The 22,348-nt window shown below is 36.7% G+C and overlaps 1 protein-coding gene across 5 annotated transcripts in view; it reads left to right on the top strand.

Moving 5' to 3' along the window:
• The window catches only part of IMMP2L (inner mitochondrial membrane peptidase subunit 2), an 894,195-nt gene that overhangs the window by 6,751 nt on the left and 865,096 nt on the right, over positions 1-22,348 (top strand). The window lies entirely within an intron of this gene.

The following is a 22,348-nucleotide window of genomic DNA, read 5'->3' as shown; positions in this document are numbered from 1 at the left end:
ACAAGATAGATAAACCTAGGGGACATTATGCTAAGTGAAATAAGCCAAATGCAGAAAGAAAAATATTGTATTATCTCACATATGGAATCTAAAAAAAAGTCAAATACATAGTGAAATCATATCACTGCTTCATATTTTATTTTTTGAGAGAGAAACAGCATGTGTGTATGCTGTGTGTTAGAAACACCATAGAAAGGGAGGTGTTGCAAATACAGTTGCCTGTATTCTTGATTCCTTGCTTGTCATATTTTTTTTGTGAATGAAAATTAGGTTGTTTCTTTGTTTGCCTACTCCTTCCCGGCTTGCAAAATTCATATCTGACCCCAATTGTCAGATATGAATTTTAAATGTCCTGTCTATTCTTTCCTGCCCCACAGTTCACTGCTGGCTTGCTCTCACTACGTCTGGCCTTTTTGCATATTATTCTCTAACCTAATCCAGTTGTGCGTAAAAACTCCATTTTCCTTCATTAAAAGTTGAAAAATTTCACAGTAGTGTCTGCTAGGAGAATGGAGGAAATAATGATAACAAACATAAAAATCATTCAGCATAGCTAACACGTATTAATATCTGCTATGGTTAAGGCCCTGGATACAAAGATATATATGGCAGGAAGGATGAGTAACATAGGGATCTGATCTTAATGCATTCATGCCTAGTGCTCCATTATTGGAACGCTAAGCTAGTGGGAGTTACTTATATCCTACTTCTCAAGGTCATCGCCAAGGCCTGATTTTTCACACAAAAAATTTGCAACCTCCAGCATAAATGGGTTAAGGAGCCCTCAGGGCAGTGAGAGAAATGGATATATAAATAAAGCAACACACCGGGTGCGGTGGCTCACAAAGTATTACAGTACTTTGTGAGCCAAGGTAGGTGGATCACCAGAGGTCAGGAGTTCGAGACTAGCCTGGCCAACATGGCAAAACCCTATCTCTACTAAAAATGCAAAAATTAGTCAGGTGTGCTGACATGTAGCTGTAATCCCAGAGGCTGAGGCAGGAGAATGACTTGAACCCAGGAGGCGGAGGTTGCAGTGAGCCGAGAATGTGGCACTGCACTCCAGCCTGGGTGACAGTGCAAGACTCCATCTCAAAAAATAATAATAATAATCATAAAATAAAAATAAATAAAGCAATGCTTTGAGGGGCAATATGTGCTATGATAGAGTTCAAGGTTAGATAGATGCAAAAAATGGACTTCATTATTTTTGTGATCCTGAAAGTCTCACAGAAGGTGATACCTGAGGTATAGCTTGAGACATGGCATGGTAAGGTTCAGGGAGTAAGATTAGGGGAATAAAATATTCCTTAATGGCCCCATGATAGCAGCAGAAGGGGCTTGGGTTTCTCATCTTCCCTTTCTTCTTGTTCTGCGTTGATTTTATTGCAAGATATTTTTGTCTTTGAGGGAGTTCTTAGGGGGTTAATATGTTTCAGTTTACATATAGACGTATCAGCATTTTCTCCCTTGTGATATAAACTTTCTGTGAATTTACCAACACTGGTTTATTATATATTAGACAGCTAACACAAACCAGTGCAATTAAACCAAGTATCTGGGGGATGAGGTCCAGGCAGTGATATTTTCAAAGCATCTTAGGTGTCCTCATGGCAGTCAGGGTGGAGAACCACTGGGCTAAATCATGGCTTAGAAGAAAAGGCTGGGATTTGGAGCTAAAAAATTGTAGATTAGATTCTTGAATTCCTTTTAATAGTTACGTATCCTTAGTTAAGTTACTCAGACTTCTCTAAGGCCATCATTGCAAAATAGAATGGTAGTATACCCGTCCTGCCTACCTGTTTTGCAAAGTTATATGGCTCAAAAGAGGAGATTTGTGTGAAGGAACATTATATGCAGGTGTGATTATAACAATAAAATGTTCTCTTGACCTTCTCCAGAAGTGGACAGGCTTAAGAGCTGGCTACCTTGTCCTGTAAGATAGGAACTACTTTATGGATTTTGATTTAATATTTTACCATCACGAGCATTTTGATGATATATTTTACTACATTTGTGTAATGCTACAAGGTTGAAGACCTAAAGCCAAAATGCAGAACCTTAAAGAAATAGCAGTTGAGCATTTCCTGTCTGACATATTCTAATTGTTTAAAATTACACAGATGCTTATTGTAATTAAGATTAAGTGTGTAGTCTCAGTGTCAGTAATATTTTAGTATTAAAATTCTCTAAATGTGTTAAGTGTTTGTTTTCATGATATGCACATTAAAAATAGCCATTTTCCAGAAAATAGTAACAAATCCACAGAGCACAATGGAGCACCACAAATGCACTTATTTTGTAGATTCCCATTATATTCATTAAGAATACAGGGACATATACTGTGTCTCTGTACTGTAGGAAGCCTGACATACTAGTATCAGTCATATAATCATGTAGGAATGATCATCCTCACAGTATTATACCTTATTTTGATTGAGAAGAAGGTGGTATTGTTTAATGACAAATTGAACCTAAAGCCTAAAGACTGGGTTCCAGATCTGTTTTCTCTACACATTCCTGTGTGATAATTGGTAAATTAACCTCTCTGAGCCTCATATGTAAAATTGCGTTCTCTGTTGTTTTGTAACATGAAAAACTTAGTGGCTGAAAACAACAATAATTGTTATCTCACGGTTGCTGTGGGTCAGCAATTTGAGGGGCCTTGCTTGGGTCTCTGGAGGTTGCTGTCAGATATCAGTAGGAGTGGAAATTTTATGGAAGCATCACTGGAGCTAAAAGATTCACTTCCAAGGTGGCTTACTCACTTGGCTGGCCAGTTGGTGTTGGCAGGTTTGTTCCTTTCCACAATGGGCTTGCTGTGGGACTATTCTCACGAGATGGCAGATGACTTTCCCGAGATTCAAGCCACCAAAGTAGAAACTGCAGTGCCCTTTATGACTTACCTGTGGAAGTCATACACCATCATTTCAGATGTATTCAATTGGTTCCACAGACCAGCCCTGATTCAGTATGGGAGGGGATTACACAAGGACATGAGGCAAGGATCATTGCGGACTGTCTTGTGAGGGTAGGCTCCCTGAGAGGATAACAGTCTCTACCTGACATAGGATTGCTTTGAGTTTCATTGTAAGCATTTATGTGAGAGTCCTTTGTAAACCATTAAAGCAGCATATAAATGTGTGATAGAAGTGATGGTGGCTCACACCTGTAATCCTAGTACTTTGGGAGGCCGAGGCAGGTGGATCACTTGAGGTCAGGAGTTTGAGAACAGCCTGGCCAACGTGGTGAAACTCCGTCTCTACTAAAAATACAAAAATTAGCCGGGTGTGGTGATACATGCCTGTGATCCCAGCTCCTCAGGAGGCTGAGGCAGGAGGATCTCTTGAACCCTGGAGGTGGACGTTGCAGTGAGCAGAGATTGTGCCCCTGCACTCCAGGCTGGGTGACAGAGTGAGACTCTGTCTCAAAACAAAACGAAACAAAACAAAGTGATGCTATTCTTTTTGACCAGTACAACTGAATGGAAGTTGAATTATTTTGCTTTGTGCCATGTTAGCATTATGACACACTTTGCTCCAAATCCTTTCCTGCTTTCTTCTTTAAAATCATGTTATATCTTTATCTTTTTTTTTTTTTTTTTTGGGACGGAGTCTTGCTCTGTCACCCAGGCTGGAGTGCAGTGGCGTGATCTCGGCTCACTGCAAGCTCCGCCTCCCTGGTTCACTCCATTCTCCTGCCTCAGCCTCTCCTAGTAGCTGGGACTACAGGCGCCCGCCATCACGCCCAGTTAATTTTTTTTATTTTTAGTAGAGATGGAGTTTACACTGTGGTCTCGATCTCCTGACCTCATGATCCGCCCGCCTCGGCCTCCCAAAGTATTTGGACTCTTTGTTAGTTGCTTAGCCTGGCTTCCTCACTGATGACCAAAGCAAGCAAGTGACCACACACACACACACACACACCCCTCTAACAGTCATACCTAACATACCTAACAGTCATACCTAACATACTATTTGTTACTAAACATGTAGTATGTTTTTGGTAATACATAGTATGTTAGGTATAACTTTCAGAATCTCATTGAACTCCTGCCTAGTTTGGTAACACATAGTATGTTCTTGGCTTCTTAGATTAAGAATACCCAGAATATAAAAGTGTACAACTTTCTTTCAGGCAATAAATCATGAAAATTTAATATTTGTACTTTTTTCCAAGTTATTCTGAGACATAGGTCTTTGTCACACACACTTTTATATATCTTTCCTTTGAAAAATATAGCATTTACAGTCAACTTTTGAAAAATCACTTGCTTGTCACTGGGGGACACGTTGCAAACAGACTATCAAGTTCTAGTTTCGGAATTGTATACAGCAAAGACGTTTTTTTAAAGAAGGGAAATGTTTGTAATGTCATCATGTTTTGTATTTTAGGATAATTTCATTTCATGTGATTTTCCCGTTATGTAAACCAATAAACAAATTCGTATCAACTCAGGATTCTTTTCTCCTTGTTGCTGCAGATTTTCTCCTGCAGATTTATCTGCTGACTTCCCTCTTTAGGAGTTCTTTGCTTCCTTAGCCCTGCTACCTGTCTTCTCCATCTCTTGTTTGTACTTGATTCCTTCCCTGTCTTTGGACTCAGTATACTGATGACCAGTAGAGGATAAGCAGGCTACAGCGGGCAGAGCAGATGTTGTGAGGAGCAATGTGTGTGTAAATAAGAGCTGTGCAGAAGGTTAGCATTGACAGCCAAGGATGCTTTCTACTAAATACTTAACAGAGGACCTGTGAACTAATAATTGATAGGAGAAGATTAAGATTGCCACAGATATTTTGCCTTATTTAAAATAGACTATTTTTTAGGGTCATTTTTGGTTCACAGTAAAATTGAATGGAAGGTACAGAGATATCCCATTTACTCCCTGCCCTCACACATGCATAGCCTCTCCTGCATGATCAACATCCCCCACCAGAATGGTACATTTGCTACAACTGGTGAAACTACATGGACACATCATTATCCCCCAAAGTTCATAGTTTACATTAGGGTTCATTCTTGGTGTAATGCATTTTGTGGGTTTGGACAAATGTATAATGCCATGTATGTACCCTTATAGTATACAGAGTATTTTCACTGCCTAAAAATTTTGGGTTCTGCTTATTCATCCCTCCCTTCTCCTAACCCCTGGTAACTTCTGGTCTTTTCACTGTCTCCAGTGTTTTTGCTTTTTCCATAATGTCATAGAGTTAGAATCTATGTATATATAGTATGTAGCCTTTTTGGCCTTTATTTTTAGTTTTATTGGTATTGCAGATTATTTACTAAGGATCTTGGTATTTTTCCAGGAGCTTATTTGTTTAATAGTTGCTTGAATAAGAGTTTTTTTTAGTGTCAGATTTAAATACTGAATAATTATTATGTAGTTTTGTTAAATATTAATAACTATTTAGCACTGTTATTATGTGAAGGCGGTTTGAATCAGTTTATAAATGAATTAGCTTGTGCTTTTTATGAGTCTCACTATGTTTTTTTTTTTTTTTTTTTGGTTGACAGAGTCTCACTCTGTCATCCAGGCTGTAGTGCTATGACATGATCTTGGCTCACCACAACTTCTGCCTCCCAAGTTCAAGTGATTTTGTTGCCTCAGCCTCCCAAGTAGCTGGGATTGCAGGCATGTGTTACCATGTCCGGCTAATTTTTGTATTTTTAGTAGAGATGGGGTCTCACCATATTGGCCAGGCTAGTCTCGAACTCCTGACCTCAGATGATCCACCTGCCTAGGCCTCCCAAAGTGCTGGGATTACAGGTGTGAGCCACCACATGTGGCCAGAGTCTTACTATTTCTCATGTTTAAGAGACATCCTGTAGTCTGAGTATGTGGATTATGACAACATATTAGAAGATATTTTGAGACCTGTCTGATATATATGACTACATTATGCCAATACTCTAAACATTCAGTTAAAAATTCTATATTAAAACTTAAAAATAGGCTTTAAATATAAATATCCAGATGTTAAAGTGGTGATATATAGTGAAAAGGATATGTAAGATCTTTATTCAGGTGCTAGCTCTGTTATTACCTATGTGAACATGAACAAGTCACTTTTTGTCTGTGAACTTCATTTTCCTTCTGGGAAAATAGAGATATCACATACTTCATAGGTTATTTTTGAGGACTTTATAAGCTGTTTGTAAGAATCCTATGTGAATTTAAACTCAGAGAAAAGCGGGGAATTTTTCGGTTAATGAGTCAGACTTGGTTACTATCATAGACTTAAATTTTTTTGTTTTGAAGATTAATAGTAAAGAAGGGAAATAATGATTTGGGGCTAACAAGTCAATACTGCCGAAAAGATGGTTATTTAGGAGCATCTGAGAAAAAAATGACTGTATTTTTTGCTGAAAATGTCTCACTGATTAAGCCTTCTTTTGTCTTCTTCTGAAAGGTATACCCTTTGGGATATTCTCATTGTGTGCTTGGGTCTTAATCATATCTATTACCTAGTTGTCAGCTGGAGATGTTAGTCTTCCTTTCAAAAGCATAAGTTATATTGCCACATTTTTGGATAGTGTCAGAGGCACATTATTTCCTGTTCATAGGAAGAAAACGCTAGATTCTAAAGCACTTATGACCAGTCTCTGTATGGGTTAAGCCATGAGGGCAAGGTAGAATTAGATGGAAAGATTCTTGGGAAGAGAATAGAAATAACCTTGTAAAGTTAAATTCCTGAGGGAGGTGTTGTATTAAATACAATTCTAGTTTCAATCAAAATGTCCCTATAGTTTAAAATACTTAGAGAAAAATGATAAGTGACATGATAATGAATTAAAATTATATAAAAAAACTATACACTTCTGAGTTTGAGAATGGTTGATGGTGATTACTTCGAGATAAAGGTGTAATTGTCATCTCCTGTTAGTACCATTGACATGCTTATTATATTGTAATATCAACTTTTTGTATTTATACTAATTTACTTTCTTCTGTTAACTTCAAAGTGTATCATATATCTAAAGACAGAACGGTGGAATATCCTATGACAAAAGATGTAAGAATGACTGTTCAACCGCTAACCCCTAAAGTAAACGTGGGGAATCAAACAGGAATTGTCACCAGCAAATAAGAAATAGTACAGACAATTCCTGTTAGGTGTTACCTGATTTATGATACTGAGAATGGGGAGAAGAAAATTTTAAAAGCATTCTAGAGAAGGATGCCAGTCAAACAAACTTTATTTTTTGAATGTATTTGTTTGGAAGAACTTTTCTTTTTGTAGCAAGCACATAGAAGGTCAGTTTAGAGGATTGAATTGGGTGACAAGATAGATAATATTCTCTCCCTGAAACTGGTTTCTCACTACCCAGACTAAACGTGGGGAAATTCAATGGTCATAACATTTCATGAATTCTTTCTGGACATTTAATGTCATCTGTTGAAAGCAGGATAGGCCAGGTGCAGTGGCTCACACCTGTAATCCCAGCACTTTGTGAGGCTGAGGCAGGAGGATCACTTGAGTCTGGGAGTTTGAGACCAGCGTGAGCAACATGGTGAAACCCTGTGTCTCCCAAAAATACAAAAAATTAGCTGGACGTGGTGACGTGTGCCTCTGGTCCCAGCTCCTTGGGAGGCTGAGGTGGGAGGAGTGTTTGAGACTGGGAGGCAGAGGTTGCAGTGAGCCGTGATCATGCCACTGTACACCAGCCTGGGCAACAAAGTGAGACCCTGTCTCAAAAAAAAAAAAAAATTAGACTGGTGTGGTGGTGCCCATGGGTAGTCCCAGCTACTCAGGAGGCTGAGACAGGGGAATCGCTTGAGCCCAGGAGTTTGAGACTGCAGTGAGCCATAATCACACCACTGCACTCCAGCCTGGGCGACAGAACAAGGCCCTGTGTCCCCCCGCAAAAAAAAAAAAAATAAATAAAAAAAAAAATAAATAAATAATTAAAAAAACAAGCCAAAAAGGAGGATAAAAGGTGGGGGGGTGGGTATGACAGTTTGTTTAGCATACAATGGAGAAGTAAGAGTACAGTTGTTGAGTGAACTGCATGAATTTGGGCCCATACTTGTCCGTTTTGGATTTTATGATACAGTGGTGAGAATCAACTATGATTTTTTATTATTAGAGGTCTCATATTTAACTTGGTCTGATTGTCTGGTTGTTTAAATTGACTTGCAACAATGATTCTTCCAAGCCCTTAGTCAAGGAAGTAGAGCAGTACATTACCTTATTTCACCTTTCTATAGCATTCTATTCCATAGTGGTTTAAAATTCACTTATTGAATAAATAAGAGTATATTTGATATTTGAATCAGTTTCAACTCTGTTCACTGAAGTGCTGGTTAAACTCAAGATTGCAGTCAGTGGTCTTTGTAAAATTCTTCTCTGACCAGCATTGTGCTGCTTAAAATGCTTCTGTGGCTTCTAGTTGCCCTTAGATTAAGAAAAACTTACTAAAATTGGCCTAAAAGACCTATCCTACCTGGCTCTGCTTGCCTCTTCAGCTTTTTCTCTTTTTCACTCCAACATTAGCATTCTGTACCCCAATGAGACTAATTTATAGACAATAAGTTCTTGTTACCTGGGCCCTTGTTTCATTTTTAAAATTTGGATAATATCCTCATTTTTTCAGATACAATTTAACGTTTAGTGGCCTCTATAAATTTTCCTTGCTGTGTGCTACTATATCACAAAATTCACTGGATTTGCTTATTTGTAAATATAATGCAGTAGGCTCTCACCAAATAATTTTTGAATCAAGGTGATCTTGAGTGATTAGGGAGAGAGCAGAGACATCAACTTGAATTGACCTTTGAAGGAAGGGAAGAACATTCAAAATAAGGAATATAGTTTGAACAAAGACATAGTGGAAGTACTTTTGTTCCTAAATTTAAGAATTAAGAAAACATAGTATATCAAAAAGCAAAGAAAAACTAGGAAAAAATGTTTGCAATTCATATCATAGGAAGACAGCTGATTTCATAAATATATAAAGAGTACAAACAACTCAATGGGAAGAAGACCAACAATTGGATAGAAAAATGGACAAAGATACAAAGAGTATTAATATTTCATAATAAGAGAAATGCAAAATTAAAACTCTAATGAGATGCCTTTTTTTAAAACCTAATTGGCAAAGAAACAAATTTTGAAAACACAATGTGTCATTGAGGGTATAGGGAACTAGGCAAGTGTGATCATTGCTAATGGGAGTATGGATTTGTGCAATTTTCATTGAGATCAGTTTGGAAAATTTGAAATATATATAGCATTTAAGTTTTCTACTAGATTGTATCCTATAGATCCTGTAATTGTGTGAAATAATATATATTTAAGGATACTCTTGGCAATGACTGGAAACAAATGCCCATCCTTAGGGGACTGGATCAATAAATTATAGTATATATAATGAAATATTTAAGTTGTTAAAAATAAGGCAGTTTATATCTACTGAAATGTAATAATCTTCAGGATATAGTAAGTCAAAAAGGAAAATGCAGAACAATGAATAGATTATTTTGGAGGAGACTTAAGAAATTTATTTTCTTATATATGCATAGAATATTTCTGGAGGGAATTATAAGAAGATGAAAAATGCCTCTGGGGATTGGAACTTGGTAGCTGAAGAACAGGGATGGAGGTTATTTTCCATTGTATTCCTCTTTTGAGTATTTTAAATTTTGTATTAGGTAAAAAATAAAAACAAAGAAGAAATATATTCAACTCAAAATGTACTTCTGCATTACATATAGCCAATTCTGAGAAATTAGGGAATAGAGAAATGAATTTAAAAAGAATCCTGTGGTTCATGTATCTGATAAGGGGTTACTGTCCACAGTATATCATTTGGGAGGCTAGGGCCGGTGGATCACCTGAGTTCAGGAGTTCAAGACCAGCCTGGCCAACATGGTGAAACCCTGTCTCTACTAAAAATACAAAAAGTTAGCTGGGAATGGTGGCCTGTAATCCCAGCTACTCGGGAGGCTGAGGCAGGAGAATTGCTTGAACCTAGGAGGCAGAGGTTGCGGTGAGCTGAGATTGCGCCACTGCACTCCAGCTGGGTGACAGAGCAAGATTCTGTCTCAAAAAACTCCGAACATCTCAACAAGAAAAAACAAGATTAAAACATGGGCAAATGGTTTGAATTGACATTTCTCCAAAGAAAATATACAAATGGCCAATAAGGGCATGAAAAGATGCTCAACATCATTAATCATTAGGGAAATGCATATCAAAGCCCTAGTGAAATTGTGTCTCACATCCATTAGGATGACTCCTGTGGAGTTTTTTGGAAGCGTCTATGGGCAGAGCTGACCAACCTGTTCTTTTTATTTTTTTTAAAAAATTAATATTTAAAAATATAATTGTACTAGTTTTATCTTAATATTGTAAAATATGTTGTCCTTTTGTTCTGCTGCTCTGAGAGTATGTGTGTGTGTGAGTCTGACTTCTGGATGCAGATATTTTGTTCTTGATGTTGTCTTATTCTGCTTCTGTCAATATAAGAGAGAGGATTGGGGTTTTTGTCTCAGTCTGGGTTTTGGTCTTTTTTCTACTTTGTCTCACTTTTGTTTTATTTGGGGTATAAACCATTCTCAGGGATCCTTTAATTTTCTGCTTGTTTTGTTTCTTGCCATGCTGATTCTGCTTCATTCTTAGGGTAGCCAGTTACCTTCCTTCCCTCATGAAAAAAAAAAGCCAGTATACATTATTTTTATACGTGTTGAATGTAAACCTCCCCTCCTCAGCTGCTTTTCTCTCACCTTATTTTGCTGCTCTGTTACAGTAAGCCTGAGTTCTATTTGTCCTCTGCTACAAAGGCCACCTTTTCGATTTTTCCCAGTCAATGGAATAGAGCATGTCTAGAATACAAAAAGCAGATGACGTATTATTCCAAAAGTAAATGTGTACATATAAATTCATTGGGCCTTACTGATTTTCTCTGTGTTAGGTGAGGTATCTAATTTAGTTGCTTTGTTGATGTTTTACACTTTTATCTCTTCATTCAGTAACTTTGCTCTTTCTCTCTTTGCATTAAAGAAATATGAACTGAATTCATAGAGTCGGTAGGAGCCATACTTAATTTTTTTAAATTATACTTTAAATTCTAGGGTACGTGTACACAATGTGCAGGTTTGTTACATGTGTATACATGTGCCATGTTGGTGTGCTGCACCCATTAACTCATCATTTACATTAGGTATATCTCCTAATGCCATCCCTCCCCCATCCCCCCACCCCACGACAGGCCCCGGTGTGTGACGTTCCCCATCCTGTGTCCAAGTGTTCTCATTGTTCAGTTCCCACCTATGAGTGAGAACATGTGGTGTTTGGTTTCTGTCCTTGGGATAGTTTGCTCAGAATGATGGGTTTCCAGCTTTATCCATGTCCCTACAAAGGACATAAACTCATCCTTTTTTAGAGCCATACTTAATTTTAAATATAGAATTTGTCCTTCAGCCAGGTATTATGTTGGTCACTTTATTTCCTTGATCTCTTTTTCTTCCTAATTCTCAGGTATTAAAGCTATAAGATGGACACTGTCCACACCTTTTAATGATTCTGAGTTCATTTGTTTTGCTAATTTTTTTCTCCTGCTAGGAGATGTGCAGAAAAAAGTCTGAGGAAAAGTATTTTCTGTTCAGCTTCTTTTGGAAATGCTTAAAATAGTCAAAGGGGAATGAAAGGTGTATTCTTAAGGATTGCTATTTGATTACGGAATAAAAAAGATTTTGAGTAGTAGTTTATCTGAAGTGTGATTTGCTCTTGGAAAATCTAACATCCTATTAGTGTTGATTTACATATCTTTTACTTTTAACAAAGATGTGATTGGATCAGAAAATATAAAGGCTATACATTTGCTCTCATATAAAATTTAATTTTAGGGTAATATGATCTTCTAGCTAATTTTTATCTCTGTTTAAAGTATTTTTGACTGAGGATTCTGGTTGGTTAGAAGTCATGCTGTTGAGGCCAGTACATTGGGGATTAATCAAGAGTGGTCTTGCTGGCTTACAGAGAAGGCTTATCTCATTTCTTTGCCCAATACATGTTTTTGTTCTCAAGCAAACTAATATAGGGAAATTGGTGTCAGGGGAGGGATTTGTTATACTAGCAGTCCCTACCAGGTACAGGAGGTGACTAGTCCAGTGGTTAACATCAGCTTTGTATTTGAAAAGTAGAGCACACTAATATGGTTATGAATGTTTTAATAGATAGATGATGAACTACCGCAGAAAAAGTAGTAGTTTAAAATTAATTGCAGTTTTGGTTTAAAAATGTGGTTGGCTTTGTTCTGTATTTGCTTTTATATTTGCTGAAAGTATTACACATAAAGATTATGCTTTAAGTACTGTAAAATGTTTTTCTAGTATTAAGTAAATGATTGTGGAAAATGTTATATTTGAAAGGTCATGTTGATTTTCTGGCATTTCCAGTTTTACATTTTGTGTATACAGTTGGATTGCTTTAGTTTCTAGTCGAGTGTTAGAAGATCCAGGTAATAAATGTAGAAGATAAATTGCAAAAGGGCAAAATTTTTTAGAATGCACATATATTTTATGTTTCTTTTGTTTCAACAGTGAAATTTCAAATTCTAAGAGGCAATTGAGAGTGCTGAAAGGACAGCAAGATACTAAGGACCTTCAGTAATTGTGAAGTTTAAAGACAACCCTGATAATATTTTTTATTAATTGATGTTCCATATAGACTTTGTACTTTTCTTCCTTTTCTACCCCTTCTCCATTTGAATGAGACTTGAACATTTACCTTTTACATAGTGGATTGAATTAATTGTGTATTCAGAACACTTTTCCAAATAAGTAGTATCTGAATGCTGCAGTAGCAGTTATGAAATCAATAACTCATCGTGCCCTGTGTTTTATTGGGAGTGTTGAATATTTATTGGGAGTTATGAATAACTGGAGGCAGTGTAGCATAGTGCTTAAATACATAGTTTACAGGGTCAAATAATCTGGATTCAGCTCTGCTATTTACTGTTTCTTTGACCTTGGGAAGATTCCTTAAGCACTCTGACCATCAGTTTATATCTTTTAAAATGGGGATAAAAATAAGGTTAATGTAGAGATTAAATGAGGTAATTAAAATAACAATGTTCAATATTACTATGTTTAACTCAGTGATATAAAATTTTAATCAACACAAAATGAATATTCTCTACCAGACTGAGGTTTTTATTAGTTTCACAATAAAAATATTTAGCTTTTTTCTTTTCCTAATTAATCATTCAGAGTTTGTAGATTTTTTATCATAATTTATGGAGGAGTAATATTGACTGATTTTTGTGAATGGCTAATCACTCTATTAAAAATGAAACAAAACCTTACTATACCATTAGCCAAATATTTTTATATTTTATATTTGATAATCTAATATTTGTACTGAGGTTAATATCCAAAATATAAGAAAATGTTGATATGATTTTGGCTGAGGAAAACTAACCTTTAAGTATTTCTTGGAGGATTCTGTTGCCTATGTCTCAAATAAAACTCACCTTTCATCAGGGATTTTATTATGGCTGGTTTTGCTTAACATGTATGAAAAGGTGAAATTTTCACTATTCTTTTTAATTACTTGGATAACAGTTGGTTAGGGATAGGTCTTTTTAGGTGATATGCCTAGTCTTTCTTGCAGAACAAAGCTACATTAGATTCTGAGAAACTTTATTTTTCAAAACTGGTAGATATTAATTTAAATTGCATCAAATCTCTATATGGCTCATATATTTTTATCTAGCTCATATATTCCCTAAAACCTATCAAAATTGTTGCTGAATTTTCTTTCTAAGCCATTTATTGTCACAGTCATTGTGAAACTCCCTAATATAATTTGATGTTGATGAGACAATAAAAATAAGTTTCTTATAAAATGGGAGAGATCAGATTATTCTCAAGGCTACTAAGCTGCTGTTTAAGACGAAAACAACCTTTCTAGTGACCAGTATAAAAATAATTTAGTTTTATTTACTATTATTGGTGCTTATTTGCAAATAAGCCATAACTTATCTTTGCTGCTGAAAGCAGGAATATATTAGAAGCTTCCCTAAATGAGTGTCTTTTCCCATATTACCCTACTACCCACTTGTGTTTATTAAATGAACACAGGCATGACATAAAGATCAGACAAGAAATTTAGCAGTGTTGTCTTTAGAAGTGTAAATAATTTCATGAGTATGTTGACCTTGTAGCAGAAGTCAGAAATGGCCTTTGACCATGGGTGTAGTGATGATGATAATGGGACATATCATGGAAGATAATTAATTTTAGTACTGTGAGGGAGGGGCCATTCTGATATTGGAGGGTAAAGGCCTGAAGTTAAAATCATAGAATCATAGATAATTGGAGCTAAGGTCATCTATTCAAATTGCTTACTCATTGGCATAGCTAAGACGTGAATCCAAATCTTATTTCTGACTTGGTATAAAGCATAGCAGGAACAGAAAACACTTAGCCCTAGAACAGAATGGGCACTTGGTCTTTGGGAGGGACACATGCATGGAGAGGTAGTATCAGATGAGTTGCATGGCTGTCAATACAGCCTGATCTGGCCACTTATTTTCTCCATTACTCTCCTGACTGGCATTTAAAGGAGTGGAATGTGGTCTGACACAACCATATGAAACTATCAACATTGTAAATGGGTGGTAATATAAACCATATCTACAATTAAACAAACAGTCAAGATACATTTATTAAGCATCTGTAAATGCTTAGCAAAATTCTAAGAATTTTAGGATGCATAGAAAAGAGTGAGACATGACCTATGTATACCCTTTAGGGGCTTACAACTTAGTTGGGGAGTTACCTATAAAACAGTAACTAACACTCTTGGGTGCCAAATGAAGGTGTGGCTAGTGAATGCCAGAGGAGTTTGGAAGTGGAAGAGGACCTTATAGGTTACAGTGCTAATATAGGGTTTCCCAGAGAGATGAAAATCAAGTTTGGTTGCTTCTCACCTCATTAGATCTTATGAATAATTTTATGTGTTCAGCTGTAAAGGTTTTGGATTCACTTAACTTGTTACAGAGCCTGGACTTGATTGCAAGTGTTTCCCTGACTTCCAGTCAAGTGCCATTCCACAATTGCACAATGTTGTGCACCGGTTGGCAGGAGGTTTCTGTTGGAAGAAGCCCATTTTTGCTTATCAGTCTTCATTGTGTTCACCAGCAGATCAAATTCACCCCACTGGTCTTCTGGATGTTTTATGATGGAGCACCCCCAGTTTCAGTTACCCGGAGCCCCTTTTGTTTCTGGATTGGCAAAATAGCTAAAATTATTACTTAAATATGAGTTTGGTGGATCTTTTCCTTTAAAGTGATCTTTCTACTAAGAAACTATTAAAGTGAGGTGGGGTATTTGTTTACAGTGTATGAAACATAGCAGCAGCTGGCATTTACAGTGGGCTTCTGTTGTTCAATTAGATTATTTTGGTGTTCTGTTATGAATCATTAACTTGAAGATTGGTACATAAATAATGCCATTAAAAATAATAAGTAAATTTAGAAATAGCTGCATCAGAGAACAAATATACTTATCAAAAACCCATTTTGTTTTCCCTCTACCTGGATATTTCTGTATTCAAATGGTATTTCTCATTTTAGCACAAAGAAAGGCCTATAAACCTGACAGTTGAATTTAGTCTAACCAAGAAATATGAAATACATTAGAGCTTGAATTATATAGTGCAAACCTCAATCCACTGCTGATTCTTTAAGGCAGTGTTTTTTAACCTTTTTCTTTTTTTTCTTTTATTCTTATTTTAATGTAGTGAACCCTTCTTCAAAGAAAATCTTGGTTGGAATTCCATTATTGAAAAAAAAAAAGAAACAGATAAAAAGCAGAGTGGCTCTGATTGAGGCAGCTCAGAACTCTGTTCACTTAGCACCTGCTCCCCCTGGCCCTTGAGACTCCAGGGAATCATTAGGAGACCATGAAGCACAGACTGAAAAATAATTGCTTTGAAAGAAAATCTAACTAAACACTTCCTAAAAATCAGCTGTTAATTGGGAAAAAAATTCTTTTTTTTTTTTTGAGACAGAGTCTCGCTCTGTCGCCCGGGCTGGAGTGCAGTGGCGCAATCTCAGCTCACTGCAAGCTCTGCCTCCTGGGTTCATGCCATTCTCCTGCCTCAGCCTCTCCGAGTAGCTGGGACTACAGGCGCCCGCCACCACGCCCGGCTAATTTTTTGTATTTTTAGTAGAGACGGGGTTTCACCGTGGTCTCGATCTCCTGACCTCGTGATCCGCCCGCCTTGGCCTCCCAAAGTGCTGGGATTACAAGCGTGAGCCACCGCGCCCGGCCAAGGGAAAAAAATTCTTAATGCCTTATAGTTAGGTGGATTATGAAAGTTACTTGATCCTTCTTATCCATCTTTACTGCTTTTGGACGAGTGTTGTGTTATGATTTATTGAAGAAAAAAACACACAGAAAAGTCAACTTCCTGAAGTTCAATATACAGATATATATGTAATAATCGACGTATGTTCTTTTTTTCTTTCTTTTTCTTTTTTTTTCTTTTTTTTTTTTTTTTTGTGAGATGGAGTCTTGTTCTGTTGCCAAGGCTGGAGTGCAGTGGCATGATCTCTGCTCACGGCAAACTCCGTCTCTCAGGTTCAAGCAATTCTCCTGCCTTAGCCTCCTGAGTAGCTGGGACTACAGGCATGTACCACCACACCTGGCTAATTTTTGTATTTTTAGTAGAGACGGGGTTTCACCATGTTGGCCAGGCTGGTCTTGAACATCCTGACCTTGTGATCTGCCCACCTCGGCCTCCCAAAATTCTGGGATTACAGGCGTGAGCCACTGTGCCCAGCCTTTTTTGTTTTTATGAGCCAAGGTCTCATTGCTCTGTCACCCAGGCTGGAGTGCAGTGGTGTGATCACAGGTCACTGCAGTCTCGATCTCCTTGGCTCAGGTGATCCTCCCACCTCAGCCTCCTGAGTAGCTGGGAGCACAGGCATGTGCCACCATGACTGGCTATGTTAAATTTTTTTTTTTCGGTAGAGACAGGGTCTTCCTATGCTGCTCAGGTTGGTTTCAAACTCTTGAGCTCAAGTGATCCTCCTGCCTTGGCCTCCAAAGTGCTGGGATTACAGGCATGAACCACTGTGCCCAGCCCACATATTTCTTTCTGTGTATATTTATACTTACAGCGTAAGTATAATTTCTTTTAAAAACCACTTTCTCCATAAGTATCTTCAACTGTGAAGTAAAACTATCAGGTTAGAGATGGAGATAAGTCATTTGTGTGTACATACAGCACACACACAAACTCACACACACACACACACACACACACAATTTATGGCATGTGGTTGTGCCGTGCTGTTCAATCAAGGCCTCCAGAACTTATATCACATTCTTAGTATGATGTAGTTTATATGGACAGCTAAGTGGTTTATTAATTTCTTCAATGAAACTGTATTGAACACTAAGCACTTAAGTGCAAAGCACTGAAGTATAGTAGTGAACAAGTGTTTCTTCCTGCACAGAACTCACAGCTAATTAGGGGTAAGGATGAGAAAATCAGGTGTGATAAATGCTGTGCTAGGGGGAGCATAGAGTTTTATGGGAACACATAGGAAGGGAATCTAAGTCAGATTTGGAGAGTCGGAGTGGACTTCCTGATAGTGACATCTAAGCTAACCTGAAGGATGGGTAAAGCTGGCCAAAACGAAGAGGTAGGAAGAGTGATGTAGACAGAACGGAGATGTATAAGGGCCCAGAGACAAGTAAAAGTGTGGCATATTCTAGAAATTATATGGAGGTGGGTTTGGTTGAAGCATGATATGCTATGAAAGAGAGGAACTGGCCAGGAACGGTGGCTGGTACCTGTAATCCCAGCACTTTGGGAAGGTGGGTAAATCACTTGAGCTCAGGAGTTTGAGATTAGCCTGGGAAACATGGTGAAACTCCATCTCTACAAAAAATACAAAAATTAGCCAGGCGTGGTGGCACATACCTGTGGTTCCCGCTACTTGGGAGGCTGAAGTGGGAGGATTGCTTGTGCCTGGGAGGCAGAGGTTGCAGTGGGCTGAGGTCACACCTCTGCACTCCAGCCTGGGTGACACAGTGAGACCCTGTCTCAAAAAAAAAAAAAAAAAAAGAGTGGAAGGGATGAGACTAGGAATCTAATCATAATTAGCCTTATATGCTAAATCTAAGCAGCTTGATATTATGCTATAGAAAATGAGTTATTGAACGATTTAAATTAAGAGAAAGTTAGGATGATTTCTATTTTTTCATGAATGCTCACTTTGGCTCACTACCATGTTGACCTTTGGGCAGCTGTTTGGATGATAGAGTCATTCTTTGAAAGTAGAAGAACCAAAGAGTATAGAATCCTGTGTAGTTTGTCTTTCCATAACATCCACAATTGCTTCTATCCTTTATAAATCCATCTTTCTTCATTTTATTTTTATGGCCCTCTTAGCCTTATCACAAGGCTGGAATAATTCCAAAGAACAATGCTTAATGTTCAATATCTATACAGATACTACACGGAAACGTCTTTACTCTTTCAGTATAGAAACTGATATGATGCCTGGCACTTAGCAGATATTCAATAAATGTTTATTGATACGAAAGGGGTAAATACCAAAAGAAGAGATGTTGATTCAATTTTTTTTTTTTTTTGGTAAGATTTCTCTGCTTTTCCCAACATGTCCTTTAGATGCAGACAATTTCAACGTCAGCTGTTTCTTAACAAACTTACAAGGGTACAACCATTGTATAATAATAGTACTACTAATGATAATTAGTAAAACATTGTACATTTTAAATAGTCTTCAAAGTCACAAGCTTTTTCTTTACTAGTGGATCTCAAATTCAATTAACAGTTGGATATGCAGATATAATATTCAAAGAATAGTGAACAGCTTTAACTCATCTCAACGATTATTCTTTGGAAATTAGTGTAGAAGGATAATTTATAAATTAAAAAATTTTTTTATATGTGCAAGGGAACTTCTTTTCCAACATATTTTTGAGAATGATCATAAAGGGGACTTATTTTAAAACAATATTTTAGGCAGTGGCTCACGCCTGTAATCCCAGCACTTCCGGAGGCTGAGGCTGGTGGACAGCTTGAATTCAGGAGTTTGAGACCAGCCTGGGCAACATGGTGAAACTCCATCTCTACAAAAAATACAAAAAATTAGCCAGGCCTGGTGGTGTGCATCTGTGGTCCCAGCTATTGGGAGGCAGAAGTGGGAGGATCACTTGAGCCTGGAAATTGAGGCTGCAGTGAGCCTTGATCATGCCACTGCACTCTGGTGTGGGCAACAGAGGGAGACCTTGTTTCAAGAAAACCCCCAAAAACAACAAAAAACAACCCCACACCAATATTGCATATTTTGTTTAACTTAGTAGTTTGTATCATTTTTTTCATGGTATTACTTAAATAAAATGAAATTACCTGATTTACCTTTTGAAGCTAAAACCCATATTTTAAAGTATTGCTTAGATTCAGAAAATTAGCAAATTCAAAGCTGTTTTTCCAGTAGTTTAAACTCATTACTGACTTTATTTAATAAGTAATCAAATTTTTTTCATATTTAGCCAGTGGGACCACCAGGCAAGCTCTTGTCTCCTTTTGATGTACTTCCATCTTTTTTCTAAGCACTTCTTAGTGGCCAAAGAAAATGTTTCAGGCTCATCTTAAACCTTCCCCACCACAGCCCCAGAATCAACCTTTTCTCTGAAGAGTGCTGATTCTTTGGAGTAGGGAATGGTATTAGACCCTAAGAATTGAGTACTACATATACTTATTGCTACTTCTATATGGTTTTGCTTCCAGGGCCCCACAGCATTCTTCCCTGATTCCCGCTGTGTATTTTTATCTCCCTTTTCCCACAGTCAGCACTGTTCTCCCAACTCATTTGCTCAGTCCTACGATGTGTCTTAAGTAGTTTCACAATTGTTTCTCTTATTGTTTGCATTCCCCACCCCCCAACTTCCCAACCCAAATACCACCCATAGTATTTGACTGTATACCCTTGGGTTGGGTATAATCAAATAACTGTGTCCAAAAGTTAATCGGATTAGTCCCTTTTCCTCCCCCACCATAGTTGATGACTGTTTAATTCACTCTCTTGTTTAGATTTTAAGTGTCCGATGGGGCAAAGACCATTTCTTTAGATATATCTCATATAGAATCAAAATGTGTGGTATAAATCAAGAATATTAATGAGATTGTTTTGCCCTGCATTTAGTCTCTTTCATTAGACACTCTCACTAAAACAAAGTGAAGTGTGCAGTTTTTTTCTTTCCTCTTCCTCCTCTTTTTCCCCCTCCTTCTTTCCTTCCCTCCTTTCCTTCATTTCTCATTTTTGCTTTCTTTCTTTGTTTTTTGTTTCTTTTTGATATGGAACATTTCTCTACCTTAATGCATTTTACTCAGAATAGTAGAGGCATTTCTGCTATTAATGACATATATGCATTCCTGAAAAATCTTTAATTCTGCAAAATTATACCATAAAATTTTAGGGCTTGTAAAGAAAATAGGGCTAGGAACAGATCATTTGAAACCAGTGAAATTTTGTAAACAGAGCTAAGAAAATAGAAGTTGTCATAAAAACAATAGCACTATTAACTCCCTACTGGCATTTGCACCCAGCATCACATCAGTCTTAGCTTGAAACCCTGGTTTTCTTCCTTTGTTGTAGGTCCTTAAAGTCATCTACTTCTAATACAGACCAATTTCATCAAAGTTGAAAATCTGCTCCAGGGTATTGATCTGTTGATTTTATTTTATTTTAAACACAGGGGAAAATATCTTTGCATTTCTTCGTTGGTACGCTCAGCCTCTAACAGTGGAAAGTCTTGAAGCCACCAAATGAGACTTTCACTTTAATTGAGAGAAAACTTGCTCTTGGTTGAATCAAAACCTTCGTGTACTGGGGAAAATCGTATATGAACCAGCATAGCTTTGACATAAGACTGACGTCATTTTCCTATATATGAGCTAATTTACATTAAGAAATAGCTATTGTAGCAGAAAAGACTGTAATATTAATTTTGTTTTAGTACATAAAGATACTAAATACCCATTACTGAAGATTTAAGTAAAATGGAAAAATATAAAGCATAAAGTAAAATTCCTTTCATTGCAAATAAATACTGTCATCATTTTGGTTCATATTCTTTATTATTTGACCTCTTTCTTTGATGATGATGATAAGGATGACGACGAGGATGATGCTGTGTGTGTATAATATTTCACATAAATGGGTTTATATTAAAAATGCAATTTTCCAACTTTCTTGAAGCAGAATCTCAAGCAATATAACGATATATTGTTCTTTTTAATGATTGCAAATTACTGTATGCATGCCATAATTTATTTACATATTTGTGAACATTTGGTTTCATTTTTTCACTGCAATGAAAATGGTATGTTGAATATCCTTGATCATATCTTTGCATCCATAAAATAAATTCCTGGGGTGGTGTTTCGGCATCAGAAGGTATATTCATGTAACATTTTGGTACATATTACCATATTATATTTGTCAGTTTGATAGACTAAAGTAGTACTTTGTTTTTATTTATATTGATTTTATTATTAGTGTGTTTGCACATCTTTTTATGTCTTTATATACTGTCCATATTTTGTTTCAGTGAAATACTCTCAAAATTATTGTCTTTTTTCTTATACTTTATAAGAATTGTGTAATTTTAGAGATATTGATATTATAATTTTTTATGTCCTGCTGATTGTCTTTTAACATTATTTATGGTATGTTTTGATTTTTATGTAGTGAAATCTATCAGTATTTGTCTTTCATGTTTTCGGGGTTTTGTAAAATGTTCAGAAAGACCTCTTTCTACTCTTAAAAGACTGTTGCCTTTATTTCCTTTTGTTATTTTTATATTTCTATTTATTACATTTAATGTTTGGCTTATCTGGAATTTATTTTCTTATAATGAATTTAATAAATATCTAGCTTTGATTTTATTCTCCTTCCAAATTGTAGCTAATTGTTTCAACATAACTTGTTAATTCAACTTCTCTTCCCAATATGAATGTCGACTTTATCAAATACCAAGTTTCTTTGCACCCTTGGGTCTTTTTGTGCATTTTGTACTGTATTAGTCATTTCTGCAAAACAAATAACCACCCAAATCAGTGGCTTAACACATTTATTATCTCACACAGTTTCCATGGATCATCAGAAATTTAGGAGCGGCTCAGCTTTGTAGTTCTGATTCAGTGTTTCTCTTAAGGTTGAAGTTAAGATTTCAACTCTAGCCACAGTTGATGAAATTTCACAGGTATCTTAAAACAATGTCTTCCAATTTATAGGCAAGTATGCAAAAATCAAAACAAGGCATATAAGTGTGGAGAATAATCTAAATGAGATT

The sequence above is a fragment of the Nomascus leucogenys genome, chromosome 13 (genome assembly GCF_006542625.1).
Source record: "Nomascus leucogenys isolate Asia chromosome 13, Asia_NLE_v1, whole genome shotgun sequence".
NCBI classification, from domain to species: domain Eukaryota; kingdom Metazoa; phylum Chordata; class Mammalia; order Primates; family Hylobatidae; genus Nomascus; species Nomascus leucogenys.
This window is presented reverse-complemented; position numbering and strand designations above follow the sequence as displayed.